The sequence below is a fragment of the Pieris napi genome, chromosome 7, assembly GCF_905475465.1.
Source record: "Pieris napi chromosome 7, ilPieNapi1.2, whole genome shotgun sequence".
Classification (NCBI taxonomy): domain Eukaryota; kingdom Metazoa; phylum Arthropoda; class Insecta; order Lepidoptera; family Pieridae; genus Pieris; species Pieris napi.
Window position 1 is genome coordinate 8,816,169 of NC_062240.1, and position 17,159 is coordinate 8,833,327.

General features: G+C 30.8%; 1 protein-coding gene across 2 annotated transcripts in view; it reads left to right on the top strand.

The window, feature by feature from the left end:
* LOC125050933 (integrin beta-6-like) overlaps positions 1 to 17,159 on the top strand; it is a 38,795-nt gene that overhangs the window by 977 nt on the left and 20,659 nt on the right. The window lies entirely within an intron of this gene.

The following is a 17,159-nucleotide window of genomic DNA, read 5'->3' on the forward strand; positions in this document are numbered from 1 at the left end:
CTATCTAAATCACGCGATGTAAAATAAATAAAAGAGTGAAAAAAGGTTCCGGTATAAATTTTAGTTCAAGAAATTCCTTAGGAATTAGATATTAAAAGTAGATTTGAATCGATTTTTTTACCAGAAATCGTAATACATTTAAATATGACTAATCATACATAATGTCAATAAACCTTCAATAAGTTGAGTAACCTATCAACAATTAAACGCCTAATCACCAATTAACTTATGTAGGTATTAGTACTTCCTCATTAAGAGCTTTTATGCAATGGTCAGTACTATTTGTCAGCCTTTAAATAGTAAATGATACAAATAAAATTACAGTACACGTTGTCAATGTTAATGTTTAAGGAAAATAAAAAAAATAATGGTTTAAATTTACACGAACATAAATTTCAAATAACAACATAAAGAATATTGTTATACAGTATGTTAACAAAGATTTAACTTGTATAGCAATTATACTAATCGTTATCAAATACCGTTACTGTCAATGGTCAATTAATATCGTTGTCATTATCTTTAACAGTGTCGAATTATTTTTATAAAATTAGTTTTTTAAATAAGTAGCACAAAATCTCACATACTGCTCTCGTGATACTCCGAACAGATACGTCCCATTGGAGTATGAGACAAGCGTTTTGGCGATAATATCGCCTAAAGCAGCCAGTCTCAATAGCTTATCAACATGGATAACATTACTTTTGGAACTCTATCCATAAACATTGTTTCTTCTATAAGATTGTTAGTTATTTTTGCGACTTTTAAAACTTACTTAACTAATTGTTTTCGCAAAATGCTATTAATGGATTAACATTACCTGTTTAGCTATATATTATTATTATATATTAGCATTTATAACGTATACAATGTAGGGTATACGATAAAAGGTATTTTATGTACGAAAATCAAAAAGAAAACTACAAGGGTATATTTACTTAAAAATAGGTTAAACAATTAATAACATTACCATGTTACGGTAGGTCGTCCTGATAATTTTAGAGGACAAACGGAACTATGATAACTGAATAGGTTTTTAACGATAATTTATTTAGGGATATTTAAAAATGCATGCGCACTTACCATATTGTATCGTATAATGGGAAAGTAGCGAAAAATGATTCTGAAATTATGTAATGTAATCTTTAAAATGTCCCATTTCTCACAGAACTGTTATATTTACTAAAAATGAATTAAATAATAGTTTTTTTAACTTTGCAACTGAAAACAAAAGTTCAACAACCAAGCAAATATATTCTTCATAACAAGAGGGGATAAAATTACAATAATCTTATAAGCATCATATTTCTACGGGCATTTGCCTTATTTTCTTTGGAGCTTAACTTAAGACAGTTAACTTAATTGTAGGAAAAGTTTCTACTACAAAGACTCTTAATAGGACTTAGTCTATACCAATATTAAAAATTGTTCAGTGTCTTCTTGGACAAGTAGGTGATTCTATAGTTTATTTATATATTTCGTAATCCTGCACTCTGCAGCTTACATAAGTCTATACAACAAAAAATAATTATACTAAACATATAGCCAAAACTGGAATACATAATATATACACAGAGGTTCAAACATTACCGAAAACATCGAAATATTCGCGTATGATTCACAGCTATGATGGCGTAGTTCTTCATTGGGGAAAATCATAACTAATTTGCGTTTGGGTATGAATTTTTATCACTTTTTCCTCATACATACTGCGACTACATACAACACTAAATCAATATTGATGTACTTTATAACAGTCATCCTTTTTATCGTAATCTTGTTTATTTTGGTAATGTGGTTTTTTTGTTTATTTGAGTTACAATATTGCCTTTTTTTCCTGTTTTGCCATTTCTATATTTTAATTAAATTAATTTCTATTCTCTAATATAATTCGTGTCATAATATTAGTGACTGTGTTTTTTTTATATTTTACCATATTTTAGGGCTTGTAAATACATAAAACTCATAGAATAAACTATATCATAAAATATAGTTTTAGGTTAATGATGGTCTAACTTCATAAATCAAACATTAGGCAATATCTTACCAAACAAATTGACCTAAATTGCATATTTTTCATGTTTGAACCACTTCAAATACCAGTATTTATTCTAAAGTTTCTGCAATGATACTTATATCGTTGATATAAGATCTTTAGTTGTTTGTATGTTTATAACCACCGTCTAATAGGGCACGAGGCATTGCTAATGATTTTGCTAATGTGTTTACAACGCCTGTAAGAGTAATTATGTTTTAAAGATAATAATGTTAATGTCATACAGTGCATACAGCATACTGTATCTGTGGTGATATAATGCATCATTAGTTATTTGTATCCCACCACTTATTTATCTCTCATAATCGATAGATAACTCTTTTTTTCAAGACTTAAATGTAACAAGGCAATCCATTAAGTTTTCGTATAGCATTATTAATATAAATAAAGCTAATACAGAATCGTGACCTAGGCCAATTATCGACTTTGAATCTAAGAATCAGACTAATCTGATATATATATATATAGTCTTTAGCCGTAATTCTAAAATTACGGCTAAAGACTACAACGTAACGCTTAAATTTTACTTGCATCTACTTCAACCACACGCTACTACGTTGACAGTTAACCACGTGTCAATGTCAAACTGACATTTGTCGCTCTATTCAGCATTTTACCGCAAACGATGTTAAATAAATACTTTGTACACGTATTGAAACATGTAGTAATAACCGGTTAATAGAAAAATAATAATAATAAATAAATAATCTTGTGTGAAATTATTATATCAAATCCCTGTTACCATTGCGACTAATAACGAGAAGTGGTCCGAAATTGGATCGATACACAAATTTCCTGAGGCACCCCATTTTCCAATATCCGGCGAATAACAAATTATCTATGTAATAAACTAATGACTGTCTTATAAAAACAAAGGATTAACTGGAAAGTTGGAAGTGAATTTTAAGTAACATCATTCGTTTCCATGACTCATGGTTAAGGCCACCGCGGAAACGTGTTTTGCCTTTAGTCACACTATAGTTTTGAATACTATAAAAATATACGATATTATTTCGCAAGTGTTGAGATTAGATTTGATATCGATTTTATAAGAATACGGGATCTTGGGGGTTCGTATTGCTGACGGGATACTATATTTTAAGGGGCTATATATGTCGCAGCCAACCTTAATGTGAATTTGACTTAAGCAATTTAATTTTAAAAGAAGTATTTTTATGCCATATTATGTTTATTTCTGAAATGCCTCTATAGTACGAATGGCCTTAACACTAGCCAGCCAGTTTATTAAATGTTGTAAAAAACGCAAAGGTTGAAAATCTTTCAGGCCGTAAGTTAAAAGGCTAGGCTGTTAATTGAACGGCTAATTAATCTATTTGGCTGCGACATATAACAGTTTGACAAAGAAGCTGGCATTTACGTAGTCAAGTGTTAACCATTCAATAAAAACCTTATTAATATTACACGAAACATATATTTTTGTATAAAGATTGTCGAACCTTTAACCTTTAATGAAATCACTATAATTTACACACGCTTACATTATACAAAGCCGAAGAAATTACTTCATCCTTATGGAATCTCTATTAATATTTTCGATTAAGGATAAGTCATTGGCTGACTGCCATAGATATTTGCATAAAGTAATTGAACAAAATGTCCTTAAGGGACTTGTCTGTGTGTCGTCGTACGTACATTTAATTGTGTATAAAGAAAATAGTTGATTTACGATGCCAGTGATGTTTGTATTGTTGTCAGGTCAAGAACCTCACGTGTCAGCGAAATGTAGAGCAATGTTATGGTTGTATTTTGTTAAATTGCAATGGTAAACTTTCCTTAATCTATGAAGTTCTAGTACCTCACAATGAGGCTATAGGTACATTGCTGTGTTTCATTAATTATAATAATAATTTATAATCATAATATAAATAAGTTCTAGTTGTTCGCTCAAAGGCGTTTTCACGTCTTTACCTGTGATTTAAGAAGATTATTTCATGAACTACGTATATGTCTAGACGTTCAACAAACTCATAGAGAAAGAAAAACTTATATGTTCAGGGATACCAGATGAAAAAATTATAATTTTTGGACAAATACATCTTTAAACAAAAATTATTTTACTTATTTGAGTAGATACAAATCTTAGTGAGCAAGAGACAAACGTTTGAGAAGAAAGATTTGCACTTTTTTAATGTTTTTTTTAATTTTTAATTAACTAAAAATGAGTAATATTTTAATGAAATAAAATTAAATAATAAAATCATTTCAACTAGATTAAATTGCGCTTTAGCATTATTTGACTAAAATTGTAACAAAATATACTAGATTAACCTAATCCTAATTACCTATAGAATCGGTACGATAAACCAAGCACCAAGTTTAAAAAAAACAGTGGCGTAACATCCTTTTAGGTCTGGGCCTCAGATTTCTATATCTGTTTTCTGTTCATTTGTTTTTCAAATACGCAAGTAGGCCAGCCTTCTCTGCCTGACACACATCGTCGACTTTTTGAGTCTACGATATTCCGGTTTCCTCACGACGTTTTTCTTCATCGTACGAGCGAGTATTATGCACGACCGCAGGGTTGAGAGTCACACGCTGAAGCCACCAGGCCAACACTGCCAAGATAAAACTGTAATCAAATACAGCAATGTATACATAATTAAACACTGATTGTTAAAACATATTACATAAGAGCAAAAGGGCGTAAAAAAACAAAGAACTCGAATATATCTTCACCGTAACATTTCTTTTTCCAATTAACGTTATTAACAATGTCTACAAAGTGTGTACAATGTACTCCCCCTGTATGTTTTCCAGTTAGCGTGTAACTGCACCTCACAAATATCCGATACTGGGTATATAAATAACACATTAACCTGAATCTGTTAATGTTTTTGGTTAATTACGCAATATTTTTAACGATTCAAAATTTTGTATCTATTTTTTTATGAAATGAATTTCACTGTAAAGAAATGACAACATTAAAATAATACAAATATAAATAGTTACGTCACTAGAGTCGCTTAAGAGGTATGTATTACTTGAATATAGATACAAAATTTCATCATTTCTTGGAATAAAAAACCACACAAAATAACATGTTTTAACAACACATACGAAACCTACTTAATGACAGAAAGATAATTTCAAAATTTTGAAAAATAAACACAGTAATTCAAAAGTGCATTTTAAATAAGACATAAACAATAATTATATTGTTGAACCCTTACCAATTACTTTAATTCCACAATCTTTACATAACATTAAGTGAAATTTACTCAATTTTCAATCAAAAATAAAGGGTCAAAGGCGTTGGAAATGCCAGTGTTATGTGGTAACATGACACCCGCACAATAATTACCAGCCCACAATAAATCATAACTCAAGTAGGTTATTATCCTTAATCACTGTAAAAAGCTATGCTGAATCGGATGTGACGCAACTGAACGTACAAAGTAAATATAATGGTTGATTTGATAAATAGATTGACTATAAGCATCAACTAACACGATGAGGACATTCAATATCTTTGGGACATTGCTAATATTCAGAGACAAGCGAACTTTACGTAGGAACCTCAGCACGAAGTGTCACTATCATCTGTCAAATGAACATGAGATGACAGAATGAAACATTAGTCATTATGACATCTCTGTATGCTAAACGTTTATGATAAGGGTAATATTACACATTTAAATAAAGGCATAAATGAAAAAAGTCAAGCCTAATGCCTAAAACTATATTCTAAACTAATATATGCAGTATAAAAAACTCTCTTAACTTAAATATTCCTTCGCTTGTCAAATTGTGTTTATGAAGTAATCTGTGCATGAACTTAAACTGTAATTTTACTTATTTGGTTCTAATAATATAAAATGTCGGTAAAAACCATTTAATTTGAATGAAGACGTTATTAAGAGATAGCTAATTGTGTTAATTTACTAGGAAAAACCGGGAATTCGGTTAAAATTTCCTTATTTAAAAGAATGTTTAGCTCTAATAAGCACCCGTCATTGTTGACTCATATGCTTTTAAACGGTTTTCCTTATAACTTCGAAGTAATTGTGACTAAATAGTGATAGACGTATTTTGGTAATGTATAGCTTCTCTTTATTTTATTAAGATTACAAAAACACATACATCTTTTGTAATGTTATACAAACCTCCGACAAAGTGTCGATTGGCGAAATCTATAAATCGTGATCGTATTTCCACAAAGAAGCCAATAAAGTTATCGAATACGCAAATGTAACGAAATTCAAACTTTATTGTGTGGCTTCTAACAAAACAAAACTTAAAAACCTCATTGCCGTTTACAAGATAATAAAGAGCAGGCGGAAAATAATAAACGGCAGAAATATAAAAGTTTTTCCTCCAACTTTGATTTTGTTCCCTTTAGAGTTGAGACTCTTGGGGTTCAAGTGCACAGGCGCTAATTAAAGAATTTAGTTGGTGGACAGTACCGGTGACGGCAGAGAAAAAGCTCTAAGCTCTCGCAATACTCTGAGAAAAAGCTGCCATTGAAGATACACTGCCACAGGGACCAAACTTTTTAAATATGTTTTATAAGTTCTAAACAATAAAAACATCTGGTTATGAAACCCTCTATATTTTATTAGAATTTGAAGTACCCTTAAATATAAACAATCGTAAGATAGGCTAAGAGTCAGATTGTGATTGTATTTCTAATTTGCAATAGTTTTTTTTTAAATGAAAGTTACATTCAAATTCATAATATTAACAAAATACATAAACAAAAAATACAGACTTATTATTAGTTTCCTTTTTAGTGGCTATTTTGGTATCTCTGTATAGATATATGATTATACAGACAAATTACAAAATATAATACACTATACCGATTGTTAGATTGACTGACGTGTTAGCCCATTAGCACTTTTCAAAATAATTCATGGTTTTTTCATTTAAAATTTAGCTTCACATGAAAAAGCATATAGTATATAGTTATGAAGTATGTGCGGTTGTATTAGGTTTAATATTTTCTAACTTCGCCATCTCTTAGACTTGAACACGAGTTGGGTACTTCTTGACACAAAAGTGGAATTTTTTAATAAGTCAGGGGTCATGAAGTGCGTCATATTTTACAAGTTTAAGTGTTATTTATATCGTTTGAAAATACTTATGTTTTGAGTCAAATGCTTTTGTTTTTATTTTAGAAGGTGCTACAAAACCTATAGTATTAAAAACTTAAGACGTGAACGCAGTAATCTCTGGAAATACTGGTTCAAATTATTTTTATTTTAAGTCCATTTATGAAAATTATCGCGCTACGAAATAACTAATAGTTATTTTTCGTATTGAAATCCTTCTACAGAATCAAAGTTCTGAAAATCGAGCAATCGTTTTATGGCGTTTATAACAATATTGTAATGTAATTTACTAAATAAATGTCTATCAAATAAATGTTTTGGAAATATAATGAATAAGGCTGGTAAAAAATTGCAACGGCTGAATTGGCACGACCGTGACATGATCTCAAGCAATTAGTGTCTTTGGTGTTCGACCTGTCACGGATAAACTGGTCACACTGGTTTGCGATCAAAGAACACCATAATTCTTTTACTATTGCTAAAATACTTCAGCTGGTATTAAAGGAACATTGTTTAAACCCCGTTTTCATAAACTTATAAGCCCTAAATATTATGACATAGGACAGTTCTCTAGTAAGTAAGTTGGTATGTAGGTAAGTAAGTAAGCAACATAACATTATTATACAATTGCTTTACCCGCGGTTATATGCGTATTTAAAGTGTGAAAAAATGCGCGCGAGATACCTTTGTTGCGGAGTCACTTGAAAACTATAACTATATTCATTATTAACATATCTGAATGTCAATTTTATTCTTAATTGTTTTAGTACCAACGCACAATAAAAAGACTACAATAAGTCAAAATATATATGTTTACGGACTTTTTTTATAAAAAGAAGCAATTCCGTCGTAGTTTAATTATACTTAACTCACATATTTCTGTTGTTAGTTTCAAGTAACGGATACATTTTTATCAAACATATTTCATAATTACAATCAAGTTTTCAGTATTTACAGTTTTCTTAATCTACAAAGTAATAATAAAAATTATTAAACAGAAAATCAAAACAAATTTAAAAAGTTTGGTCCCTGTGGCAGTGTACCTTTAACGCTGGCATCAAGTAACAATATTTCTGTACATTATCTTGGGATATCATATATTATGGGACTCGCAAACAACAGAAAACATATTAATTGTGGTGATACAGTCTATGAAGACGGGAGCCACTGAAATTTATCTATATTTTTAATTTACTTTTTATTAGGTTTTCTTGCATATTTTAAGTACTTTTGTTATTTAACCTTCAAGAGTCTGTAATACAACAATAGTATAGTGTTTCATTATTTTATATCATTTTAAATCAGAATTAACAAAACCAGTTAAAGTAATATATTGATTTGACCGCATTGGGTTCCTCAAATGTTAATTTAGTAGGTCACAGATAAGAATTAACCTTTTTCACGGCTTAAAACAACCAATTACGCATGCGTAACATTTCGAACCTCTCCAATCTGCATAAAACAAAATGTGTGAGTTATGACTTCTTCAAGTCCACAGTAGGCAATACTTATAGTTGTGCACAAACAGTATATAGGTTATAAGTAAAAGTAGTACGTAAACTCTATAAATAAAATGGTTCTATTCATTTTATTAAATACTTTCGCTTTGCAATACATTTCAACACTAAAATATTGACAGCTAGAGAACAATTATTGTGAGGTACAGACCGTCATTATTAAACAATATAACTTTCTTCTCGTAAGAAATTATGGAAAATTATGAATAAGAATTTTTTTTAATGGAGAAGTTTTTTTATTTAACGCAAAAAAATTCATATGTTTTATAAATGAGCTAGAATACAGAAACAAAGTTCCAAGTTTTCTCCACTGAATTCAGTAAACTGTGTCAATATCAATCAATACAATTAACGACCCAAACGTTCCACTTACCTTTGACTTATTAACACGACATAAAACATGGTCGAGAAATTATCATGTTTGCGTAACATACCTTTATTGGTAATTGGTTAAAATTGGTACTAAAGGGCGCGTTGTACAATGTAATGCAATGCGTTAATGCAATTCCGTGTTCGGTCTAAGTGATCGACTTAATTATAATTGTGATGCAATAATTAAAATACTTTACGTTATAAATTAATTAACCTAGAACTCAAAAAATTGCTTTTAAAATGTTTTTGTCATATGTCAAAAATAAAGGTAATTATTAAAAGGGTCATTATATTATCCTTCTACATTTAATTTATAGTAATTAAAATGGCTAGTAAATTAAAGAATAATATATAATGAAATTTTAATTATAAAATAATTTTATTTAGCATATATACCAATATATGTTTCCTAAATTATTAAGATACTCAACCGTCATTTTGGTGGTAATAATTTTCTTTTTTAACTAATAACTAACTTACGTACTAAATATAAACTTCTTTTTACGCCAATAAACAAATCTGTACTTACATATAATTAAGTACTTAATAGATTAGATAAATTGATTAAAATAAAATCATTCTAATCCAACTATCTATAATAATCAAACAAAACAATAAACTAACTAAAATTAGTTGAGGAACACTTACTAAGGAATTAAGATAATTGTATACTTGGTAATAAATAATACAATTAATTTTAATCAGTAGAAAGTATTTCTAATGCTCTTTAACCTAGATCTGCTGGGCTAAAAAGAGGATTGGAGATTTTCCAATTACTTGTGACATTTTTACGTAAGTAGATCATATTAGTTCAAGTTCATTGACTGCTCCTATATTTAACAAATAGACATCAATGATATATAATACGAATGGATAGCTATGTAGTTAGTTTCCTCAGTATATTGATTATATTTTTTCTATTAATGCAAAGTTTATTTAAATATAAATCGCACCCCTCTAGTAATATTTAAGATTTCTTTTTTACATAAGGGGGGCAAACGAATCTATACAACGCCCTTAAAGGGCAGTCGTCGCAACCCATGGACACTCAGTTTTAGTGGGTGCGTTGCCGGCCTTTGAGGGAGGATTACACTCTAACTTTGAATAGTTGGAGGTCGTATTTCTAACGGAAGACCCCCACCGGGAGTTCACTCCACAGTTTTGTGAAACCGGACTGTGAATGACTTCCATCCATCAAGGTGATGTTGATGAAAGGTCTATTACTCATAAGGTCATATTACTCTGAGGGCCCGGTAGAATGCTACTATATAGGTTTCAGTGGGCATACCCGATTCTCATAGCAGTAGTGAGTCGAGTTCCAAAAACCGCTGACGCTTTTGGTACGGGGGATTTCCGTAGTTAAAAAAGAATTTAATAGAATTTGCATATTTTATTGATTCCATAATAAACACAATATTTAATTTTTTGCTACAGATTCCCTTTTTAAAATAGTTGTATGATCGCTTGTAACTTATATATATTTTTTCTATTAATGCAAAGTTTATTTAAATATAAATCGCACCCCTCTAGTAATATTTAAGATTTCTTTTTTACATAAGGGGGGCAAACGAACCTATACAACGCCCTTAAAGGGCAGTCGTCGCAACCCATGGACACTCATTTTTAGTGGGTGCGTTGCCGGCCTTTGAGGGAGGATTACACTCTAACTTTGAATAGTTGGAGGTCGTATTTCTAACGGAAGACCCCCACCGGGAGTTCACTCCACAGTTTTGTGAAACCGGACTGTGAATGACTTCCATCCATCAAGGTGATGTTGATGAAAGGTCTATTACTCATAAGGTCATATTACTCTGAGGGCCCGGTAGAATGCTACTATATAGGTTTCAGTGGGCATACCCGATTCTCATAGCAGTAGTGAGTCGAGTTCCAAAAACCGCTGACGCTTTTGGTACGGGGGATTTCCGTAGTTAAAAAAGAATTTAGTAGAATTTGCATATTTTATTGATTCCATAATAAACACAATATTTAATTTTTTGCTACAGATTCCCTTTTTAAAATAGTTGTATGATCGCTTGTAACTTAAAACAATTGAATCGATCATCTTACAATAAATGTGTTTTGCAGAATGTCTGGATTCTCGCCAGCTTCGTAGAATTTGTACAATTTTCAGACGTCTACGAAGCTTTTCAGTTCTCCCTTATTTACCGTCTAGTAGGGGTATGGGGCAATGGCCTTTTAATGTTTTATTCAGACTTCAGTGCCAAGATGTCTAGGAAGTATTTTTATTTAGTCATTCTTATTTAAAGGTTGCCTATATATTAATGACTTCTTAAGCTAAATATACGGGCATCAAATGTATGTTACTGACAATCACGAAAGGTAGGGTACATTGTTATTTCTTCTTAAATAATATATATAGCGTTTCAAGTGATGATTTACCAATTATATTTTATTACTAGTGGACCCGACAGACGTTGTCCTGCATGATATTTCAAGCAATTAGTAAAGCAAAGTATGATAGTACCGACTGCAGCGCCATCTGGCGGGCTGATTTGTGAATCTAAACCATTCCCAGATCCCCTTGAACACACACAAAAAAATTCATCAAAATCGGTCCAGTCGTTTGAGAGAAGTTTAGTGACATACACACTCACAGAAGAATTATATATATATATATATATAAAGATTTTCAATTGAATAAGGTTCTATCTTTTGTACATAGAAATACAGTTTTAGTAAAATATTGCAGAATTGTGTTTACTCAAAACGCTTAGCACTTCTAAGCGTTTTCTTGTTAAGTATATAAAATGATTAAACCGATTAACATATTATTTAAATGCATACTGTAGTATGAAATTACCATTACATGCGGGTGAATTCATTATTGGCAATACAATAGCGGTAGGCTTTTGTTTCTATAAAAACTGTTATTAGGATGGAGTAACATTACTTAAAGAAAACTGTATCATTACGACGAGGCGAAATAGATTTATCGAGCTAGTATTTATTGGTAATTAATATTTCACACTTAATTTTTTCCTTACTAGCGTTGCCTGGAAGAGATTGCTTATTAGTTATCCATCAAAATATATATATACTAGCTGACCTAGCAAACGTCGTTTTGTATATCATTTATAATAAAAAATAGGGGTTGATCGTAGAGGGGTGAAAGTTAGGGGTTGTGTATTTTTTAATGCTGTATCATAAAAAAATTAAAACAGAAAAAATATCTAAAAATAAAAAATAATGAGGTGGACTACCCTTAACATTTAGATGTTGTCCGATTCTCAGATATAAGCACCCAAAATTTCTTGGAAATCGGTTGAGCCCTTTCGGAGAAGTTTAACCACAAACACCGCGACATGAGAATTTTATATATTAGAAATATATATACTTTATTTTACTTGTTTTTAGCTGTAAAGTAACTAAGATTTAATAAATAAATAATATTGAATATCCAATGGTGATATGTGTGCGAGATTCCAGTATTACTGGAGTGCCTATCATATACCGTAATAACATATTCATTTATTAATTATTTTAAGAAATAAGTCTTACACAACAACATTTTCGAAAACAAAAAGTTCGGCCGTCTGATGTAGTATTTGTACTAGTTTAAAAATCGTTTAAAATAAAAACCTATTCAATTATATCAAGTAATAAGCGAGTAAAATATGTCTCGTTTTTTACTTTATAACTGGTTTCTCGGTAGTCGTAGTACTCTCAACAGTGATAGTGGGTGTCAGAATGGAAACTTTACACTAAGCAATATACCACCTACACAGCCTTCATAAAGCTCTTGATGCCTTTGTCTGCATGGAATTTGTGAAATTGGAGAGTGCCAGGATATTTGTGACAATAGTGACATAGCAAGCCGATGTAGAACATAAGCAGATATTTGACAGTTTTATTAATACCTTAAAAATATCTATATATATATATAGTATGTATTCCGTTGTTGGCTATACCTTTAGTATAATTGTTTTTGTTATGTATAATTTATATTAGCTGTAGGATTTATTACGACTTAAATAATAAAGATACGTTTAATATAATACAAACAAATAAAATAGAGTAAATATATTACATTAATACAAACCACAGCGGTTTTCAAATGTAACTTATTATGATTGTATTATTTTTTTTTTTGTAATATAAAAAAATTAAAAAACTATATATACCTATAACGAATCTTAATTAAATCTCATACGAAAAAACGATAATTATATTTTATTTTTAAATGCGTTGATTTATTTCTGAAATCCATGGCTTTAAATCAAGATTCAATCGTAAAATATTTGAAGTAATTAAATCGATAAAATAATAAAACCAATTCCATTCCCAAGAAACAATATCTGTACAACATAAATCTCACCATATAAAAACTGGAGCGCGCATACACAACGTGACAGTATTTTAATAGGCTTTCAAACCTTCTCTCCTTTTCATTATTCATAAGAGTGACACGTAGAGAACATTGAAATGATTTAAACAGATCTACTCCCACACACCCTCGGCTAAGGGTTTAATGCCCTTAACAGTATTGTTTCCTAACGACATTAGGCGGTACTTTCTCTTATTAACCGATAAACCTACGCGTACTCTTTAATCAGGAAATCTGCATACTTCCATCGTTCATTAGGGCTTCATACGCTTTAGTAAGCGCCTCTTCGCGACTTTTAAGCGACTTTTCATACCATACATATTGTAAGAAAAGTACAAAATTTTAATACCACTTCGCTTAATTAACATAATATATTTTCCAACAATATTCGCAGTTATGAATAGGTTTTTCTGGTATAAGTTTCTCCGACCAGCCGGTTTACTAATGATAGTATTTTAACCAAAATTTGTAACGTATCAGAAGAGTCCCTTGTCCGTATTTACTTAGGGTCCCGCGTTGTACATTTTGTTTCTATATGGTGGAAAATAGTAGCGAAGATGAGAGACAAATTGAAGAATTTGGAGGAGGCCTTCACTATGTCGGGCGTCGTGGTAGTCCATTACCATTACCAATTACCACCATACGTTAGTATATTAAATAAAGTAACATAACCTTAAATCCTTATTACAGTACTCGAATAGTTTTATTTTATTTTGCTTTGTTTTGTTTTATATGGAGTAAAATAAAAAATCTAATTTATTTAGAGACAAGAACGATTTTGAGTTTGATAACCGTGTAATCACTACGTTAACGAATTAGTAGTAGAAACGCATAGCACCATTCAGCTATGAAATCTAAACAAACAAAGCCGTTTGCCTTATTATCAATATACGAGTACAGAGCTTTAGGATAAAATTACGGCAGTACGCAGTTATCGCAATCATAAGATTGCGTTGCAATCTCCAAATCACATTACACCACTCGACTTTACCGTTGCTTCTCGGATCTGCGTTCCATTTTCAATTCACTTACCCAATAACGGCTCTTTCTAACAAAACTATAATTAATCATTCACTCACAGATCCTGCGATACAATGAACGCTAATGACCTGAAATCATAAGTTTAGAAAAGTCATTGAAGCAATGACGTAATATTATAAATTGTTTGTAGTTATTTATTTCCAACACACAAATATACAGTAATTGATAATTAGAAAACTAAAGTAAATTTAAAAATGTTGGTCCTAGTGGCAGTGTACTTTTGCTACCATTAGCATTTCCTCACTGTATAGCGATACTTATTTGTTGAGCAAGGCGAGCACCAGCTCTGGGGTTACCTGTACTATCTACCAGACGCCAACTTAAATCTTTTATTAGCGCATCTTCACTTGAACACCATGGCCCAAGAGTCTCTACTCCAGAGGGAACAAAATCAAACTTGGAGGATAAACCTATATTTGAGCCGTTTATTATTTTCCGTCTGCTCTGCGGCCGAGTCAGCTTTTCTGCTTATATTATTATTTGAAGGTAAATTGCAAGGCAATTTTGAAATAAAAGTCTTAAGGATTGATAAAGATATACCTTGTCTGTGGTACATGTTTTTATAATTAATTTTTATTCGTTGGTAACACGTAAGATAACTAATTTTACTAATTTAATCTAATAAAACACTTACTTGTTATACATCAGTCGAATGTTTTGGAAATATCGAGTTTCCTTATAGTTTGTATTGTCGAAGGTTAATGTAGAGAAAAATCGGTTTAAAGAAATCCCGAGCCAAGTTTATCGCTCAATTGAACGGCTTATACATTACAAGTATTCCAACCGGTTGTAACCACCTGCTAGTGATTTGCTTCTATATAAGACCAATTGACTAAATAAAATACATTCAATATTAAGATAGTCTATATTAGATCGTCTTATTCCAAATTTAACAGCATTTGTAAGATAGAAAGTATACTACTGAATGGTTATAGTCATTGTTACTATTAAAATGTTATAAACTTAAGTAATATTCTTCAAAGGCTTTGTTACCGCCTCGGTACGGCGACTGATTTGTAAGATAAATGCTAAAATAACTTTTCACCTGACGTGGACGGGTGTCTAGTTTAAAATGGAAACGTGCAAGTTTAATTAATCCCATATATCACTAGAAAGTGTCCAACTGATCTCATAAAACAGTATGCAGTCTAAACGCATAGCAACTATAGTGGGTAAAACGCCTCGATCTTAAACAACTTGTGTGTGTGACAAATTATGTACGTTCACTTACATTATATATAAAGATTCTTTGTAAATATTTAGTACTAAAGTAAATAAAGGAAAGAAAGTTAGAAAAAACTTTATTAAACACAATAAAAAGGATATTTAGGTAAAATAAAGTGCACTAGCCCCCACACTAGGATTCCCTGTGTGTTTATTGCCAGTTCTTCTCTCCCGTTCTACGCCCTTGATTTGAGAACTGGCAGTAAATGTAAAATTAGAAGCATTAATATGTACTGACGAGTCATAAGTGTAAATTATGTTACCTATATGATTAAATGTTTTTGAAGTTATACTTCTTTAGGCGCATTATGAAAAATTGATGAGAGTGAAATTTTACGATGCGCGCGCACCGTGACACAAAATTAACAGAATTAACTTCATTCTGCCCACGGAAGATGCTACGGCATTGGACATAATTTTAAAAAAATCGAATAATAATAGAATTTATGTTACACTTAATGAAAGAGAATAATAATATATATTTATTTATTTAATTTTTCAACCTATTTTCAATCTATTGCAATCAAAAACTATTTTTAAAAATTCCAAAGAAGTATAACTTCTTACGCGCGTACATAAGTACACGCACCCTTTTTTTTACTTTACTTGACTATAATTTCTACATAACATATTTTATAATAATTAAACTAAAAATTATTGTTGCACAATAAGAATATTCTCTGAACCTGTCCAGGTTGAGAAGATGTTGTTTAAGATTTTTAGTGAACGTATGTGATGTGAGTTTTATAACGTTAGTAAAAATGTTGTTTTTAGGTAAGTGGTTAAGGATAAAAGGGCCTCTGAAAGAAAAAAGCTTTGGGCGAAGTGCGTTTTTTAGGTTAAAAGAAACTACATATACTAAAAGTGAATTACCATTTAAAAATAATTGTAATCACGTGGACTGTATAATGAAAGGTTAATGACCTTTTTAGATATGAAAATCTTAATCTTAGGCCAGTGACATTTAAATATAATGATCAAAAACAAAAGTGGTTATGTAGACTGTGGTAAAATCGTTTACGTCCAAGCGGCGCCGACTGACCAGTAACAGATCAGTGTATCTTCATGGAATAAACCATGCATTTAATACTATTGAATATCATTTGCGTTTAATTAATAGGATTAGTGTAGGAATTTGAAAAATCACGTTATACAATGCGAACATTTCGCGGGACAACAGAGGCATAAAAAAAACATAGAACCTTCTAATGTTTTTTTTATGCCTCTGTCGATGGTGATGTGTCTTTGTTTTTCACAAATAGTTTTATTTTTATATAAAACCTTTTAAAGGGATGTGACATTGTCTCGCTGTCAAGTGACTGAGCACACATAAAACGGCTATTTTTATTGTGGTTATATTTTAGATATTATTAACATTAGTGTGGAGCTCCTAGAAACTTTTCAATTATACAATTTGAACTAACATAACGTACTCTAGATCAAATATACATAATTAATTATACTTATGATAGGATTTAAGAATACATATACTCAAAAATGCGGGAATAAATATCGTTTATCTGAATGTTGCC